Source organism: Anarhichas minor, unplaced genomic scaffold (genome assembly GCF_050575085.1).
Source record: "Anarhichas minor isolate MPS153535 unplaced genomic scaffold, ASM5057508v1 ptg000062l, whole genome shotgun sequence".
NCBI lineage: Eukaryota > Metazoa > Chordata > Actinopteri > Perciformes > Anarhichadidae > Anarhichas > Anarhichas minor.
This window is the reverse complement of record NW_027466508.1, coordinates 3,208,083-3,214,082: the sequence shown is the minus strand read 5'-3', so window position 1 is coordinate 3,214,082 and position 6,000 is coordinate 3,208,083. Positions and strand designations below refer to the sequence as shown.

The 6,000-nt window shown below is 41.8% G+C and overlaps 1 protein-coding gene across 1 annotated transcript in view; it reads right to left on the bottom strand.

Annotated features, from left to right (window-relative positions):
• Nucleotides 1-345: 345 nt before the first annotated feature.
• Nucleotides 346-6,000, bottom strand: part of cd276 (CD276 molecule) — a 61,204-nt gene continuing 55,549 nt past the window's right edge. The window contains exon 8 of the mRNA XM_076077865.1: nt 346-1,219. The gene's annotated coding sequence lies outside the window, so the exon portion shown is untranslated. The remainder of the gene's footprint in view (nt 1,220-6,000) is intronic.

Sequence of the window (6,000 nt, the reverse complement as noted above, 5' to 3'; positions counted from 1 at the left end):
ATTCAAAACAAGTAAAATGTTTGGGATGACTGAGCATCTGCAAACAGAGAGGGATTAGCCCTAAAATAGGACTGCGTCTAACTGGGAACAATTCAACATGTCAGTGTTGATCTGCACGGAAATGAATTATTTGTGCTGCTTTGACCATAATTCATGTTTTACTCATTATGTAGAATAGTCTAGTCGGCAGATAAATCAACTAATGGAAAAGTGGAAGGGTGAATTTGAGCAGCATGGCTAATCCTGTGGGTGAAGAAATGTCTGTAATAAACTCGACCTTGTTCTGCCCGAACAAGCACAAAGTGGCCCCGAGAATGGGACCAATAATTACCAATGACCAGGCAGTTTCACCATGTCTCTTTAATGTAAATAGGCACTGGGTTATCTGGAACAGAAATGGCTTTGGCATTCATACATGGACATATGGCACAGGGACTTGTTTAAGTACCTAAAGAAATGCAATAAAACAACCAGTACATCCGCTTGTCTGGAACAGATGAAACGTTCCACACCAGCAGTAAAAAAACTCGCGGAGATACTCTGTGTTCATTATAAAAAATTTCTTACATATAAGGCTGTCGGGTCAGTGAGAGAATCAGGGTGTATCCCATGCACCATTTGCAGTTTGTTGGAGCTTAGCTGGCATTCAATTTCAATTCCCTCAAGTTACTGAATATAGGAGAACGGCACACACTGACAGGTACAAGTTACTCCAGCGACAGACGCTAATTAGCAAGTGCAGGAGTAATGGGAGAGCCAAGCTCCCTCTCTGGCAGAGAGACAGTGATGGCAGCCGAGGCGGGGTCATCTCTTTAATTGTCTCACTTCCTATTAGGCAGGAGATCTCTGGCACATGCCCCCATCACAGCCCATACAGTGTGATGTCATCGACGGAGGAAGGATCCTGTCACATCCTGTGGGTTTCAAACAGAGCTTCTCTTCTGCATGCTGCATATGGGCACCCCACTCAACTGTGTTGACCGTCCATTGACAGAAAAAGGGGGAGGGAGGGCAATAGAAAATAATGGCACATGATGTGTTTATGTGTTTTGATGGAAGCTTGAGGGAAAGTCTGAGAAAGAGGATGATGGACTCATCTGCTGCTCAGCGAGGCTTTGACATTCTGTAGGGGACGCTGGAAATAGTCTCCAGGTTGATGGATAGATGGAGCGGGATTACCTGCCAGACTCATCTCCTCCCCGCCGTCTAGCCCCGACTCCTGGAAAAAAAGGACACAAAAACACAATACGTATAATGTCAGGCTGTTCACCGTCGGAGAGAGGTTATTAGCTTTGAAAAATAATGAAACACTGCAGGATGGTTACAGTAACCAACAGCAAAATCAAAGGCACTCCCACCACTAAAATCTGGTCTCATGTGCATATTACTAATAATTGTCTACTATCATCTTTCTAAATAAGGGTAAAATAATGAAGAAAACAACAAACAAAGCAAATTTGGCATTATTAAAATGAACAATCACACCAACAGGAAGCTGCGTTTTCCAAGGATGCTGCAACCTTCAAGTCTGTCTCCGTCTGCACATCCTCCCCTCCGTATCACAAGTGTCTTTCTGAACTTCTAATGCTTCTCCTCACTCGTAGCCCCCGTGGACCGACCCACCGCTGGCACATCGAAAGAAATTGTTCTCCCTGCATCATTAAACAGTTTGAATTAACTTGGGTGGAATTTAATTATGTCACACATGAAGCTCTCCTACTTGAAGCTTTTAAAAGCAATATAGTTGGCTGTATGCTTGGAGGTTCGGCTTTTAGATACATCATTCAAGTCGGTCAGCTGTGACTGCATGCGACTGGACTTCCAAATGAAAACAGTAAACTTTGGGATCGTTTAATTTGCGCTTCCTGGAGAGATATCCAGCATAAACACCCTGCTCATTCTCTGTATCCCATTAAGACCTTAGCTGCACTTGTCTAAACCTGTCATGAATACACTCTTGATTTAGATGTACTGTAAAGTTGAATAGCTTTGTCTCTTCGCACATGTATCCTCGTGCTTGAAGCGCTCGCTGTGTCTATCCTAATTCTTCATCTCAGAGAATACAAAAATAGTTCTGCTAGTGAGCTTCTCCTGCCTCCTAATCATTATCATCCCTTTATTACATTTTACACATGACAGGCTGGTGTGATGTGGTTAAATCCTACATAAAACCCAAAGGGGAATTGCTAACAGCTTCAAAATGTCAAAGCAAAAAACTGAAACAGTTATTAAAGTCTGTCATTCTAAATGATTCAAGTCTTTGCATATTGCAACACTTGCAGAAGAATATCTGTTTTACGGAGCAGCGCTACATTTAAACATTGCTCTCTGGCTTCCATTTGCTCCCTGTCAGAGGGTAATCCGACTTGCCAACTTATCCATCAACCCAAACAAACACAACACACTTTTCACACATGCATTTTTTTTCATCAGATTCGAATACCCCTAGTTTCCCCCAAGAGAGATCTAAAGATCTGTATTTCGAAGAGGAGTCTCGCTAGCCGTGGAGTCCAGAGGTCAGAGGTGAAATGAAAGACTTCTACGGAGAAACTGGATGAACATCTGCAGCACAGTAATTTAGAATCTTACAAAACAACCACCCTGAGAGGAAAGAAAAAAAGATTTTGTCTGGGATTGTTAACACAGGCAATCAGAAAGTAAACTCCAACTTAAGTGTTTAACAAACAGCTTCTCTCCGTCTGAGAATCCAAAGCAGCCGAGGCAGCGCAGGACCATTGCTGCTCTCCATCACCTGAGACACAAGCTGATGGACGGATTCATTTACAGCCGGTACACGAGATTGCACACTAATTTGCTCGGGCTATAGGAGATTGTTCACGTGAAAGATACAGCGGCACAGTGGATTCAATCTAACGGACCGTTGTAAATCCACACTGTGCCCATTTCTTTCCTCATTTACATTGAAATGTACGTGTTCATATTTCATTCTCCCCGTCGGTAACTTTGCCCCGTTTTGATATTTATATACTTGTGTAACATAACACCTGAAAACAGCAGGCCTGCTGCTTTTTGACACAGACAGAAACAACAATCTGAGTAACTATCGAAGACAAACAGCAGGCATGGGACTATGAAAGTAAATGTTTGGGAATAACCTTGGAGAAGTATTCAGGATAACGAGAAAGAAGCTAAAGTCGGTGACACTTAAAGATCATTACCAGATCATCAAACACACCGTGACAATTTCTCTGTGCAAGAATAGAAAATGATACTTCAAAGACCTGCTTTTATGGATGCATTTACATTACAACAAATCCCGTATTTTAGGTATTCTCGACAACTGGTGGGCCTCAGAGCGCCATCTAGTGGGCTGCGTAGGTACTGCCAAACGGTTGGATAAGAAATTAAAAACGTTTTTGGGGTAATTATTCATATTTACATCTAAACGTGCTCAATAATTCATAGTAAAACATAGCAATTGAAACAAAACATTGAATATCACTACACCAATCGGGACACATCAGGTAGAGACAAATGTGTTTTGCCACTGTCAGCTAACTAACATTCCCCCGCATGCAGTGACACAAAATGAATAATTCTTTTGATACAAAATGGAGAGGGAGACAACCCTATGCCAGTAAAAGCTTCAAAGCATGCGGTAAGGAATTTAATAAATACATTCAATAATGGCAGGCAGTGGTAGGTGTAGGTTATTTAGATCATTACATCTGACAGTGGCATAACAGGTATTTACAGGCCAGTCTATTTTTTCTCTCCTTTTCTTTTGTCATGTCAGGTTATTTCTCATTTATTGGGCACAATGGCATCAGGTGACAGACCCACATCTTTAAAAGGATCCAAAAGTGTTCAGTAAACAACACAAAAAACATCCTGCAATGTGGGAGACTGTATTATAAGTTGTAAAGTTACAACTGACGTTGCAATGGAAAGGCCAGAGCGGTGCGCCCTTTTTAATATCGCTTGTCATGTTATGGGCGTGTCACAGTGGACCTACAGGCCCCTCCACTTTTTTTCCAATAATAATAAGCCAGAGTGAGTTTTCTGACAGGCCATTCTGTTACCATTCCACTATTATTCCAAAGCAACAGGACACATCACCCTCTAAAAACCTCACACCTTTATCAGCTCTTTTTCTGCGGTCGAGGAACCCCACCCTCGACCTCTCTCCAAAAGCAGCCTGCAGCCCCCTGGTGTTAATTATAAGACTTTTTTCCCCTGGAGCCTGGGTGGGACGTGAAAGTGCATTAATCTTGATTCTCCACTTCAGACTTAAGGATCATTTGAAGAGACTCCTGTGGTAAGCCCCAAAGGCGAGGTGATTCAGAAGAAAGGAGGAAGGTAAAAGGAGTGGAAAATAAGTCGCACTTTATTCTGCGCTCACACTGGGATGCCAGCCTCCTCAAGAGGAAAGTCAGTCATTTACCCAAAACCCACTAATATTCCCAGGATGTTAATCTTGATGAATGTTAAGAGTCGCACAGGTTGACATAAACGTCCGTCCTCCACCTGTGTCGTTCCCTGATGCAGCATGAAGGTGACTGTCACCCTATAGGATGAACGGAGAAGACCTGACAGCGGCTAAAGGACTGCGACATGCCAATGAGTTGACATTCAGCCCCGTTTCATTGCACACTTCAGCCCATCATCGGTATGCAGCGAAGTCAATGCGGCCCCCTTTGCAGTGACACCACAACCACAAACCATAGCAGAGGGACATTTACCATTTTTAGTCGCATTCTGCAAATACATCTTTTTGTTTTTTTCTAAATGATGTTTTAATGATGTTGCATGCAAGAATGTTTCATGATGTGTAAAATAGTTTGGGACTCATTTTATACCATTAGGCCAGAGGTCTTCAACAGGGGGTCCGCGGCCCCTAGGGGGTCCGCGGAGGTACTGCCGGGGGGTCCGCGAAATTTTTGGTTGATTAGACAATTAAAAAATAAAATAAAAATAAATCTCTAAACATGAATCTGTCCATTATTTTAATAGTTCAGTATTGTATGAAAGATAACAGGTATCTTTATGCATGGCAGTGGCACTAATAGGCCATCACTCATTTTCGTTTCCACATTTGTTTAAAATTAAAACATCAATTTGAATAGCTTGCATGCATGATTATCATGCAATTGACAGACAATGTTGATGTTGGCATTGGTATCAGTTGACAAGGTATGTTTATAAATGGCAGTGGCACGGCCTCCCTACTCACTGTACCTTGCACATGTTTAAAATAAAAACATGAATATATGAACCTATGTATTATTTGAATAGCTTAGTATTGAATGTACAATAAAGAGGTATACACGGCACTAGGCCCATTTAATATAAAACACAATTTTATACAATATATATAGTCGGGGGTCCCTGCTCCATCTCTCTATCAGTTTGGGGGTCCCTGGCCTGAAAAACATTGAAGACCCCTGCATTAGGCCATTGATGTCTGATGCACAATTGCTGATTCCCTACTGCGTCTCTACACCTTTTTGTTGCCAACTCTAAAACGTAGAAAGGGAAATGACACAGACACTCAGGTAATTGCTTAAATATGAGACAGTAGTGAGCCAAAAAAAAGCCAAAAGTTATAGACAGTGGTCTGAATGCGCATGCTATTTGAAATAATGTCCAACCAGAGCACATGAGAGTAGAGTAAAATTATAATTTTTAAATGATTGGCAGGTTGGATATTCACTAATGCACCACCAATTAGCACTAATTAATCACTTCTGATGGTTTAGTTGAAAGACAAGACTTTCCACAAGTCGGTATCATCAAGTGCATTTCATTTCAAAAGCTCTGCATGTTTGATCATGGGCCTCCTCATCTCAGTAGTGACTCTACGTCTACAGTAAAAAAAAAACAACAACACTGAGGCAGTGAGTCGGCATACAGAGACATGCAAGTTTAAGCTCCCACTATATGAGCATGTGCAACTTCTCCTGCAGTTTCAGGATAATGTGAACACACTTCAAAAAGCTGCACATTAAAGTCATCTCACCATTCAATAGGCAACATGAT